We start from the raw sequence: 13,496 nt of genomic DNA, 5'->3' as shown, positions 1-13,496 counted from the left end.
CTATTCAAATTATTTTGAAATAGAAATATGATGTTCTTAGTTTTTTGTAGTAAATGTATTTTCCATATATGAAGCAAAATTCTCTAACAGAGTTCTAACTCCCAGTTACACCTTTGATGAAGTTATATTCTCCTACCTGACAACAAGGAGAGCTAGTAATGGACATCCCACCCTTGTTCCTAGTTACCAGCATTTTAATAATGTTTATTCTTTGCTATACTCATGAAAATTCTTCTATAATTTTTAAAAACTTACATATATACATACTCTTGTAGGGACAGACATACTCAAATAGCCAACAAGGCTATCAAATGGAAAGAAAAAAAATAGTAGTGGAATGAGAAAAAGCTGTTGCAAAGGGTGACTTTTGGAAGAAAGAAAGGACTGATTGACTTTCAATGCCATAGCCAATTATCACTTATTTATGTATACATCATCAAAGATATTTGACTAGTGTTTAAAAGGATGTGCATTTTCATATAATATTTAAATCAATCAAAAGAAAGTGATAAGTGTTGGATTTTTATTCTGAATTTTAACAGATCTTTGTGACAAAGGCACAATTTTTATACATAAAGATAGTATAGAACATGGCATGTGCTTTCTTTTTCACTGCTACTGCTCTAGCTCCAATGAGGAGCTTCTGGGTTTCTGTGACAGTCTCCTAGTGGCCTCTCTGTCTCTAATATTTTTCTCCTCTAATCTAATCTTTGTGACTTTGTGAATGTTTGTAAAGTTACCACATTGCTATTACAATTAAAACAAAAACACCTTACAAGATTTATTGTTCATCAATCTCCTTTGTTTATCCACACAGACATATTTGCAGTTCGTTACATGTGTGCTGTGGATGCTGTCTCATCTTTGGGCTCTTTGTAAGCCATCTGAACATTTCTTCCCCATCTCCCTGTCATTTGCCCCTTCACTCTTTTTAAAATCCCAGTATACAGTTCCTTTCTTTTGGGAAATCTCTACAAGCCCTCAAGAGAGTTAACAATAGCTACTCATTGTTAAGCATTAGAGAGGGACTAGAGATGTCTTCACTGAGAAGGTAACATCTGAATTGAGTGTTGAAGGACTGAAAGGTCAGGCTGCTGAAGAACAGAAGAAGGTTTTAGGCAGGAGAAATGATCTCAGTTAATATAAATGGGAGACATAAAGGATCAAAGGAAGTCAAAGGAGCAAATGATAGTTTGGTAGAATGTAGGATGGTGAGGCAGAGAATGAGGGGAGGTTGTTAAAAATTCAGTATGCCAGATTATAAATGGGTGATGGGTATTAAGGAGGACACTTGTGAGGAGCACTGAATGTTATCTGTAAGTGATGAATCACTAAATTCTACTCCTGAAACCAACATTACATTATATGTTAACTAGAATTTAAATAAAAACTTAAAAAAAGAGAACGCCAGATTGTGATGCGTATAAAGAGGTTTTAATGCCTAACCAAGAAGTTTCAACTTATATAGTCCACTGATTTTCATCGACAGAAATTTTAAATTTGCATCATGAGGCAACATGATTAGACAGATTTTAGAAAGATTATTTTGTCAGAAATTGAGGAGAGAGGGTTAGTAAAAGGCTGAGAATGGTAGCTGGGAGACAAGTTTTTGAGTAGATACAAATGAAAGAACCCTCATATTTGGGGAGAAATAAAATACTCTTAAAGTAAAATACTTGGTAGCATAGGAAAGAATTATATGAAAAATACAGGTAATAAAAGCTCATAGGTTTTCAAGAAATGTATTTTTTTTTCTTTAAGCTTTGAGAGGAATTTATTAAAGGGGATATTAGATGATGACAGCATATTGGTTGGGGTTGTGACTGGAAACCAAATTCAACTCAAATGATTCAGATAAGAGACATTGATGCAATAGTTCTTAACCTTAGCTGTACATTGGAAACACTTGGGGAGCTTTAAAAAATACTGATGCCTGGATCCTGCCCTTAGAGGTTCTCTTTTAGTTGGTCTGGTTTGTGGCCTGGCCACTGGGATTTTTCAAAGCTTCCCAAAGCTGATTTTAAAATGCAGCCTGAGTTGACAACCACTACTTTAATGAAAGGATGTTTTCAGAAGTGTAGGCAGTGTTAAGAAATAAAGGATGATAAGATATTGGAGACTAGTAACAGGGGAAATATTACCACACTTATGGCCAAGGAACAAAGGAAACAATAGATTGACCCAGTGAGAGCTGGACAAGTGAAGAAGGGGTCATTTTACCAGGACTGCAGCTACTTTCAGACACTTTTTTTTTCATAAAATCTATTTTTTTAAGATTTTATTTATTTATTCATAGAGACAGAGAGAGAGAGGCAGAGACACAGGCAGAGGGTGAAGCAGGCATCATACAGAGAGCCTGACTGGGACTCGATCTAGGGTCTCCAGGATCACGCCCTGGGCTGCAGGCGGTGCTAAACTGCTGCGCCATGGGGGCTGCCCGACTTTCAGACACTTAATGCTAGAGCAGGATTATATATACAGACATATTTCTTTTTTCTTGCTATATGTAAATATATACACAAAGAGATATATTTTAAAGGATCAGCTCATGAGATTATGGGGGCCAGTAAATCAAAATTCTGCAGGGTGGGTCTGTAGACCGGAGACCCAGAAAAAGCCTATGTTGCATTTCAAGTCTGAAGGCTGTCTGCTGGCATAACTACCTTTTATTTGGGGAAAGTCAGTATTTTGTTCTATTCAGGCCTTCAGCTGATTGACATTATGGAGAACAATCTGCTTTACTTGAAGTCCACAATTTAAATGTTTATTTCCTCTAAAAATCATCATGCGGGTGCCTGGGTGGCTCAGTTGGTTAAGCATCTGCCTTTAGCTCAGGTCATGATCCCAGGGTTCTGGGATCAAGACCTACATCAGGCTTCCTGCTCAGCAGGGAGTCTGCTTCTCTCTCTCTCTCCCTCTGCCCCTCCCTCCTGCTTATGTGTGTGTGCTCTCTCTCTCAAATAAATAAATAATATCTTTTTAAAAATAATTAAAAATCATCTCATACAAATATCCAGAATCATGTTTACTCACATATCTAGGTACTGTGGCCAGCCAAGTTGACACATAAAATTACCCATCATATAAGGAGGGTTTGGAGAAGTAGGTCAGTATCTTTTACTTTCCTCTCTCTTTTGTTTTGTCTAAAGAGCCTCTCAAGGAACAGAGAGAAGAATGGATAATGGATATGAAGGAGAAAATGGGAAATATTCTGCATATACCACCTACTCACTTATAGCCTTGACCTTTATTCTGGAAATGCCTTTTTTATTGTTAGAATTACAGTTTGGTTAGGTGGAGGAATATTATGACATATTTGAGTTTAGTTTCTAAAAAACTATACTAATGTTTTAGTCATTTCTAAAATTATAGTCTAATGAAATTTTCTGAGATGTTTCTTTTTCTACTAGAATAACATAAGGAGGCTCCTGTCACAAGCATAAACGTGTGTGTGTGTATGTTTTAAGTAAAATATGGAACGTTTCATGAATTTACATGTCATTCTTGTACAAGGGCCTTGCTAATCTCTGTATCATTCCAATTTTAGTATATATGCTGCTGAAGCAAGCACATTAATGTGATTTTTATTAAACAATAAAAGCAGTACTGCAATTCATTCTCAGTTTAAAAGGAAAGACTTTCTTTTTAGATTTTATATTAGATAGTATCAGTTTTTTCAGATTTGTTTCTCAGATTAAAAAATTATTGTATATTATGTATTTTGAATAATCAGAAAGGAAATGTATAAATAAATATGGGTATATAATATAAGGATGTAAAGGGTATTTGCTATACAATCTAGATGGTGATTATTAATAATTCATATGAGAAATGATAAATGTTCTGAGTAAACAGCCATAGAAATGGAAAAGACAGCTTTAAGTCCTGTGATATTTAGTCTAGAAGCCTCAACTGTTTCTTCCTTGTGTAGTATAACATACTACATAAATAAATGGAGAGATAGTATGTTGATATTGATGTATACATAGCACATTGAAGTGGAGATATTTGTGGGGCAAAGGAAAAATCTTGTTTGAAACTTGGAAAAATGTTGTGGGGTTTATGTGTGTCAGCTGAGCACTCATTGTACACCAACTGTGGGAGGAATAATGGCAATGGAGAGGCTGCTTTAGAAAAGAGGAATGTACAAAGGAGAGCAAGCATGGATGGAGCTCTTGAAACCACTAATATTTAAGAGATACACAGAGAACTAAATAGACAAGGAATACTCAGAGAAATGAGAGAAAAACTAGAAAAGAGTCAAGAAACCCAAACAAAGAAAGGATTTTAAAGATGAGGTAGTTATCAAATAATTAGGAAAACAATGCTAACTTTAGTGAGAATAGTTTCAATAGATGGGATAGAAGCAGCAGGCTCAAGAAAGAATGTGAAATGAGGGACTAAAGATAAAGGCTGATAATTCTTTTGAGAAACATGGCTGTGAGAGAAAGGAGAAGGAAATGGAGCAGCAGCTAGAAATGGTGTTTAGAATTTTCTCCCCCCCCCCCCACTTCTTCTTCCTTTCTTTCTCCCTCCTATTCTCCTTCCTCTATTTTATCTTCTCTTCTCTTTTTGTTTTTCAATGAGACAAAGGAGTTAGGATAATGGTTTGCAGTCAAAGTTAAGATTCTGAAGGTTAGTTAATTCTAGAGGTTGATTAGACCCATGGTATGCCTTTGGAATTACACTGTGGAAGTGGAGGCAAAGATCTTCGGAATAGAGAAAGTCTATTAAGTAGCTCAGATGTAGGGTAAAATGTTGGATAGTTAAGGATGGAGACTGTGGATTAGATGACAATGCTCTCAGTAAATGTTGGAGAATGTCTAAAGATTAGAAGATGAGAGCAGCAGGTTCAGGTAAATGGATGTAAAGCCAAACATTATGAGATTAAAAGAAGAAGCTTCTTAAATGAAAATAAATGTGCAATAAATAGGAAGTGGCAGTAGAAAGCCAGAAAGATGCCATCCCTGCCTCCAGGGCTGAGATGTTCATGGTGACTTATGGGAGAATGTGCAGCCCATATTAGAGAAGTCAACATGAGAAGAACTGATTTGCCATCAAAGTTAGATTTCTGGTAAAAGAGAGCATAGAGGATATGCCCTGAGAGAGTTTAAAGATTCAAGGATATAGAGAATTTGAATTTGATTGGTTGTTTTGAGAATGGATTCTAAAGGTCCCTAACACCAGAAGTGGCAGCATTTGGAGGGAAAGGAATAGAGAGAAGGTGCGACACTAGGACTAATGAGCTTGATCTATAGTGACAAGATGGTTAGTGACATAGGAAGTTGTGAATTAACCAGAAGTGATGTAGATAGAATACCATGTAATTAGTGGAAATTTGGTCTTAAATAATTTTGATAGTGGCAGAGACCCAAGTTTTCAGAAATCTGATTTCATAGATATCCCTACTGGTACTGAGCTGAAGCATCTTGCCAGGAAGTCATTGGTGATCATTAAGCCCTCCTGTTGCTTCTTACCCTCTAGCATGTGCCAAATAGGTCCAGGCTTCAGGAGGAAAGAATAGTTGTTATAGTTAGTGGCAGTCAGTATAGTGACTAAATGTAGTGATTCCATTTTGCCCACTTCTCCCTCAGTGAGATCTATAGGAATCTGAGAGATGCTTATGAGAAACCTGTGGTTGATCAATGGAATTGTTGAGGAATGCTTATTTCCATCTGTTTCTCCACAGGAGCTAGCTAAAATTCCCCAGTAGCCTCGTAACTCAGAGTTAGTCCCTTTCAGTTCAAAGAGGGAAGAAGTAGGGATTTCCCAAAGGGAAAGGAGAATCCCCTGTTGCAGTCCCACTATTGTTCATAATCATAAACAAAGGGACAAAATTCCTTAGGTCAGAGTGAATTTTCATACCTTACACCAGAACTTCACTGGGCATGTATGCTCATACTTCAAACTGTTACCTCAGGAACTACATCTGGGAATTTATATTACTTTTTGCAGGTATGATAAGGTAAGATCTCATTCTTACCTAATAGATTGTGGTTCTTTTAAAAAAAATTATGTGGACTTATCTTTTTTTTTTTTTTTTTTTTTCAGAAATGACTCACATGGTATTTACTTCTTCTTCTTGCTTTTTACTTCTTGCTTTTCCTTGATATCTAAGTTGGGACTGTGAGAGCAAATACTTTGGTTACTACAGGCAATATTTCCAGGCAAGGAAAATCATTCCTGTCAATAGACATTTTATAGAATCCATAAGGGGAGCATACTCCTATTGTATTTGAGACAGGGTTTCACTAAGTAGAATAATCCCTAAGAAGGAAAGCTGAAAATGAAAATTATTAAAAATTTTCAATATCAATTTTTCAGCATATGTATTAGAGTATAGTTTGGAAACACTGAAAAAAAGACTCAAAATTGTACAAATGTATTGAGGAAACAGTAGGACAATGGTCCTAGCATCATCTTTCATCTTCAATTTAGAAAGTATTTTATGGGGGATCCCTGGGTGGCGCAGCGGTTTGGCGCCTGCCTTTGGCCCAGGGTGCGATCCTGGAGACCCGGGATCGAATCCCACATCAGGCTCCCGGTGCATGGAGCCTGCTTCTCCCTCTGCCTGTGTCTCTGCCTCTCTCTCTCTCTGTGACTATCATAAATAAATAAAAATTAAAAAAAAAAGAAAGTATTTTATGAAAGTTGTATTCTTATTCCAATGAGTCACTGTATTTATTGCAAGGACAGAAAGCTATTGATGACTCTTAACAAGGCCTATCTGGGCATGAGAGGATTCTGAGAAGATGGTACAGTAGGAAGCATTAAGAATCCATCTTCCCACTCATAAAATAGGTACACTGGCAGAATGTGTCTAATATAACTATTTTGGATCTCTGGAGCCTACCGAGGGCTTGCTACTTTCAGAGAAAAGCTTGGGCATTAATTTATGCCTAATTTCAGCCAATTTCAGCACTAATCATCTTCCCATCCCTACTCTTCAGCCGATGGCAGACAGCTGTGCACTTGTTCCTAAATCATCTTGCACACAGTTTGCAGCAACCAGAGTGACAGCAAAGACACTGTCCTCCACGTATCAGGGACCTGTTCTCTTGATTGCTGATCGTTGCTTCTGATCATGGATGTGCAGACACAGAATTGGGTAGCTATTGATGCTACACCTCTGTTTATCTTTGGAAGCCCCTCCCCTTTCAGCTGAAGTGACTTCCAGGAGATTTAAAGGGCTGGCACCTCCTCCCCATTAACACACACAATTTACCTCTTTTTTTTTTTTTCTATTTTGGGAACCAGACATTAAAGACTAGGGTATTCAGGCAGCCCAGGTGGCTCAGCATTTTATCCGTCTTCAGCCCAGGGTGTGATCCTGGAGTCCAGGGATCGAGTCCCACATCAGGCTCCCTGCATGGAACCTGTTTCTCTCTCTCTTTCTCTCTCTCTCTCATAAATAAATAAATAAATAAATAAATAAATAAATAAATAAACAAATAAATAAATTCTTAAAAAAAAAACAAATAAAGACTAGGGTATTCAAAATCAATCATATATGAGGGAAATTGGAAAGTCACCACATATGGCCAGGGAAAGGTGCAGACTCAGTAAAGACCTCGTAAGGCCTTAAGTCCACACATCATACTGATCCTTGGCGTGGAGAAGCCTATACCAATCAAAACCAAACTAAACACCCCAGGAAACCATGGAGAAGGGGGAGAATATAATTTTCATGATTATCATATTATTAAATTCAAATGTCTCATTTTCAAATTAAAATCCAAGGCATATGAATAAATAGGAAATTATGTCCCATTCAAAGAAAGACAAGAAACCAACAGGAACTTTCCCTGAGAAAGACCTGATGGCAGATCTACTAGAAAAGGACTTTATAACAACTTTTAGCTCAGAGAACTAAAGAAATATGTGGAGAAATAAAAAAATGATGTATGAACAAAATGGAACTATAAATAAAAGATAAGAAACCTTAAAAAAAGCCAAAAAGAGTGGGACTTTCTTCCAGAAAACAAGGACTTGATTGTCAGGCCTATATTAGGTTCTGAACCTTAATGCCATGTATTTGTACTTGTTAAAAATTGTTTCAATGAAAACTATATTAGTAATATGAACTTCTGGTTTAGTTGGGAGTTCTTCCATTTGAAAAATGTGATATTTGCATGGAACTGTTTGAATCTTTGTTTTCTCAGTTTCCCCTCCACTGGATAGAATTGAAACTAGAATTTTCCCTTTTGTTAAAGGAATAAAAAGTGAATATGTTATTTGTAAATTGATGTTTAGTAACTAGAGATAAACTTGAAATACTAGAATACATTATAAGCCTAATCCTAGGTAGTCTTATGAAAATGTATCTCTTTTTATCTTCTGAACCTATCTATATTCACATTGCTCTTCAAGATATCTTAAGTTATATTTTTTCCTCTTTTCAGAGCTGCTTCTTTGGGGGCTACTTTTTTTTTTATTGAGGTGTAATTCATAAGGGGCTACTTTTCTGATAAGGCTTCTTATAACTATGGCTGGATGTTTTGTTCTAGTCTTCCAAGAAGGACCATTTTATTTTTTAAAGTCACTTCTAAAGTCATGTGGTCTTTAACTTTGGGGACTATTTTGCATATAAGTGCTAATGCAAATAAATTTAAATCCAAGTAGACCTCATCACATGTCACCCCATGAATGTTGACAATGGAAGGAATACCTTGCCTGTAGTATAATATCAGTTCTGGACTGAAAAGCTGGGGAAGAAAATTTTCTTTTTTGCATAAACCAGAAAAACCGCTATTGTGCAGTTTCCTTGTTGACCTCAGCAGATGAACTGAGCTGATAGTGTTATTTCAGATTCGTGAAATTATCTGAATCTTGGTTTGTGTAGACTTGCAATCTACATGCAATTTTAACTAAATCAGATAGCTTTTACATTTTCACTTTGTACGTAGGCTCTCCCCACCCTTTTCAACATCCATTAGTTAATTGATCTCTGTAAACTGGCATTGAAACATTACCACAATGTTTTGTTGCACCAATTTTATAAACTTTTACAGTGCAATATGTGTTATTTTTCCAAGACAAACCAAAGGTTAACTTCTCAAGGTTCTTGCTGCCTGCTTTAGCAGCATTTGATGGGAGGATCTTTTATATACATTTGTAATAGATGAAAAACCAGATTGCAAATCCTTTTTTTTTTTTTAAAGTTTAAACCATGTACCAAGTTTTTGGTCCAAATTGTGTAGGATAAGTTAAACTTAAACTGCATTCTATTAACCAATATGAGTGTATTTCTGTAAGCATAGTTATGTTGAAATAAAGTATTAAAAAGAAAAAAAAAGCCAAAAAGAAATTCTGGAGCTGAAAATTATAACAACTGAAATGAAAAATCTGCTAGAGAGGTTCAAGGATGGTTTTTGAGGAGGCAGAAGAAAGAATTGGTGAACTCGAAGATAAGACAATTAAGTTATAGGGATCCCTGGGTGGCTTAGCCAGGGTATGATCCTGGAGTCCTGAGATTGAGTCCCACATCAGGGTCCCTGCATGGAGCCTGCTTCTCCCTCTGCCTGTGTCTCTGCCTCTGTGTGTGTGTGTGTGTGTGTGTGTCTCATGAATAAGTAAATAAAATCTTTAAAAAAAAAACAAGTTATGGAATCTGAGGAACAGAAAGAAAAAAGATTGAGGAAAAGTAAACAGAGCCTAAGGGACCTGTGATACACTAGCAGGTGAATCAACCTATATGCATCGTAGGAGATACAGAGAAAGGAGGTGGTAGAGAGAATATTTGATGAAATAACCCAAAATTCCCCAAATTTGGTGAAAGATATGAATATAAACATCCAGGAAGCTTAACAAACTCAAAGTAGGATGAAGTTAAAGATACTTACACTGAGACATGTTATAATTAAACTGTTGAAAGACAATGAAAGGGATGCTTCAGTGGCTCAGTGGTTGAGCATCTGCTTCTGGCTCAGGTTGTGATCCTGGGGTCCTAGGATCAGTCCCACATCAGGCTCCCTTCAGGGAGCCTCTCTCTCTCTGACTATATCTCTGCCTCTCTCTGTGTGTCTCTCATGAATAAATAAATAAAATCTTTAAAACAAAGCACAGAGAAAATCTTGAAAGCAGTGAGAGAAAAATGATGCATCACATACAAGGGATCATCAATAAGGTAATTCATGGATTTCTCATTAAAAAACTTTGGAAACCAGGAGGCAGTTCCTGATATATTTAAAATGCTAAAAGAAAAAAAAACTGTCAGTCAAGAATCTTATATCAAATATAACTGTCCTTTGAAAGTGAGGGAAAAAATGAAGACGTTATAAGATAAACCAAAGCCAAGGAATGTCATTGCCATTAGACTTGCCATATAAGAATTGGTAAAAGGAGTCTTTCAGGTTGAAATGAAAATACACTATATGGCAATTTAATGCCATATGAAGAAATAAAGATCATACTAAGAATAAATGCCTAAGCAATTATAAAAGCTAGTATTATTGTAATTATAGGGGAAAAACACACTGCTTCTGTGTCTCCTTTACTCTCACACTACTTCATACTCATTCACAACCGTCTGACACTAGGTATTTGGGTTTTCCACACATGAAACAATTCTCTGCAGCACCAACTGGGTGTCCTATGATTTAACTCAATTCTGATACTACCTACTTGGAGATAGCATCAGATCCCACAAGTTAAGCACTCAATTTCATAAGACTGCCCTTCTCCACACTACAGATGGCAATCACCAAGTCCCAGTTCTTCTGACTGATTGTTAAGTTAGGATTCCCAGAGCTGGGTTCAGTAATTTGTTAGAATTCAGGGAAACACTTTTGGTTACTGTTTTATTATAAAAGGATATGATAAAGAATACAGATTAACATCCAAACGAAAGAAATGCATATGGCAATATGTGAGGGAAGGGGCTCAGAGCTTCTATGCCCTGCTTGCGTGCAACATCTTCCCAGTACCTCCATGTGTTCAACAACAACAGAATAGACATTCTTTTCAATTACACATAAGACATTTTCCAGGATAAATCATATATTAGGTCACAAATTAAATCTCAATACATTTTAAAGGATACAGATAACTTTTTCAACCACAATGGGATAAAGTTAGAAATTAACAACAGAAAGAAAACTGAAAAAATTCACATACTTGTGGAAATTAAACAACATACTCTTCAACAGCCAATGAATCAAAAAAATTATTAGGAAAATTAGAAAATTTACTCAAAGTAAAATGACAATGAAAGTACAACATAGGGATCCCTGGGTGGCGCAGCGGTTTGGCGCCTGCCTTTGGCCCAGGGCGCAATCCTGGAGACCCGGGATCGAATCCCACGTCGGGCTCCCGGTGCATGGAGCCTGCTTCTCCCTCTGACTGTGTCTCTGCCTCTCTCTCTCTCTCTCTCTCTCTGTGACTATCATAAATAAATAAAATTAAAAAAAAAAAAAAGAAAAAGAAAATTCTGTAAAAAAAAAAAAAAAAAAAAGAAAGTACAACATACCAAAACTTATGGAACACAGTGAAAGCAGTCCTAAGAGGGAAATTATAGCTATAAATACATATATATAAAAGAAGAGAGAGGGCAGCCCAGGTGGCTCAGTGGTTTAGCTCTGCCTTCAGTCCAGAGGCTCCCTGCATGGAACCTGCTTCTCCCTCTGCCTGTGTCTCTGCCTCCCTCTCTCTCTGTGTCTCTCATGAGTAAATAAATAAAATATTTTTAAAAAAATAAATAAATAAAAGAAGAAAGATTTCAAATCTATTTTTACAACCTAAGAACTAGAGAAAGAAGAACAAACTAAATCTAAAGTTAAAGTGAGGAAGGAAGAAGTGAAGATTAAGAAGTAGAACCTTCACTTAACACCATATAAAAAATTAACACAAAATGTATCAAAGACTTAAGTGTAAGACCTAAAACTATAAGACTCTTGGAAGAAAACATAGGGCAAAGGATTCATGACATTGAATTTGGCAGTGATTTTCTTGTGTATGATGCCAAAGGCACAGTCCACAGAAGAAAACATAGACAAATAGGATTTTATGAAAATAAAAAATACCTGTACATCAAAAAAACAGTATTGATAGAATAAACAGGCAACCCCCAGAATGGGAGAACATATTTGCAAATCATATATCTGATAAAAGATTAATATCTAGACTATATAGATAATTTCTAAAACACAACAATATCAAAAATAAACAACCTGATAGAAAAATGGGCAAAGAACTTGAGAAGACATTTCTCCAAAGAAGATGTATAAATGACCAATGAACATGTAAAAAGATGTATATTATCACTAATTATTAGGGAAGTACAAGCCAAAACTACAATAAGATACCAGTTCATATCCATTAGGATGGCTATCATAAAAAAAAAAAAAAAAAGCAAAGCAGAAAAATAGTAATTGTTGGCCAAGATACAGGGAAATTGGAATTCTTGTGCACTGTTAATGGGGATGTAAAATGGTGTGGCCACTGTGGAAAATAGTATAATGGTTCTCAAAAAATAAAACATGGAATGATAGCATGATTCAGCAATTCTACTTCTGGGTATGTATCTGAAAGAACTGAAAGCAGAGTCTAAAAAGAGAATTTTGTATAACTATATTCATAGAGCATTATTCATAATAGCTAAAATGTGGGAGCAATGCAAGAGTCCTTTGCTGGATGAATCAATAAGCAAAATGTGATAGATATACGTATATATTACACAACCTTTAAACAGAAGGAAATTATGGCATATGCTCCAATGTGGATAAACATTGAAAACATTATTTTGAATGAAATAAGCCAGTCACAAAAAGACAAATACTGTATTATTCCATTTATGTGAGTTACTTAAAGTAGTCCAAATCATAGAGAAAGAATGTAGAAAGTTGGTGGTCAGGGGCTAGGGTAAGGGGGAATGGGAAGTTATTGTTTAATGGGTGCAGAGTAGGCAAGCCTGGAGGAAAGGGATGGCCTTAGTCTAGTAACCTTAGTAAAAACGTGTATATGACACAACAAAGTTCTGGCTAAATCTTACCTTTTGTAATATGGCTTAGTTTGTTCCTATAATCTAAATTTCAAATTACAGAAATCCCATAAGATATGCATAGATCTCTGTAGCTTTAGATGTATCTACATCTGTATTGATATATGTATTTATGTTTACATCTATATTTAAAATATATATTTACACATAACAATCTTTTAAAAATTCTACGCAATATATTTTTCAAAAGGAATGGGGACTTGGGCAGCCCCGGTGGCGCAGTGGTTTGGCGCCGCCTGCAGCCCACGGCGTGATCCTGGGCACCCGGGATCGAGTCCCCCGTCGGGCTCCCTGCGTGGGGCCTGCTTCTCCCTCTGCCTGTGTCTCTGCCTCTCTCTCCCTCTCTCGCTCTGTATCTCTCATGAGTAAATAAAACAAAATCTTTAAAAAAAAAAAAAGGAATGGGGACTTTCATAAAAATAAAATAATAAAAAAAGAATAAAATGCTCTCTGATAAAACAAAAAAAATTAGACCTTCAATAAACAGGTATTATAAATA

The 13,496-nt window shown here is 36.1% G+C and overlaps 1 non-coding gene across 1 annotated transcript; it reads right to left on the bottom strand.

Moving 5' to 3' along the window:
* Window positions 1-3,467: 3,467 nt before the first annotated feature.
* Window positions 3,468-3,571, bottom strand: LOC112670920 (U6 spliceosomal RNA). The gene has a single exon (XR_003143298.3). It is a non-coding gene; the product is annotated as a U6 spliceosomal RNA (small nuclear RNA).
* Window positions 3,572-13,496: the final 9,925 nt, after the last annotated feature.

Source organism: Canis lupus, chromosome 14 (genome assembly GCF_003254725.2).
Source record: "Canis lupus dingo isolate Sandy chromosome 14, ASM325472v2, whole genome shotgun sequence".
Lineage (NCBI taxonomy): Eukaryota > Metazoa > Chordata > Mammalia > Carnivora > Canidae > Canis > Canis lupus.
The sequence above is the reverse complement of the archived record's forward strand: the minus strand, read 5'-3'. Positions and strand labels throughout refer to the sequence as shown.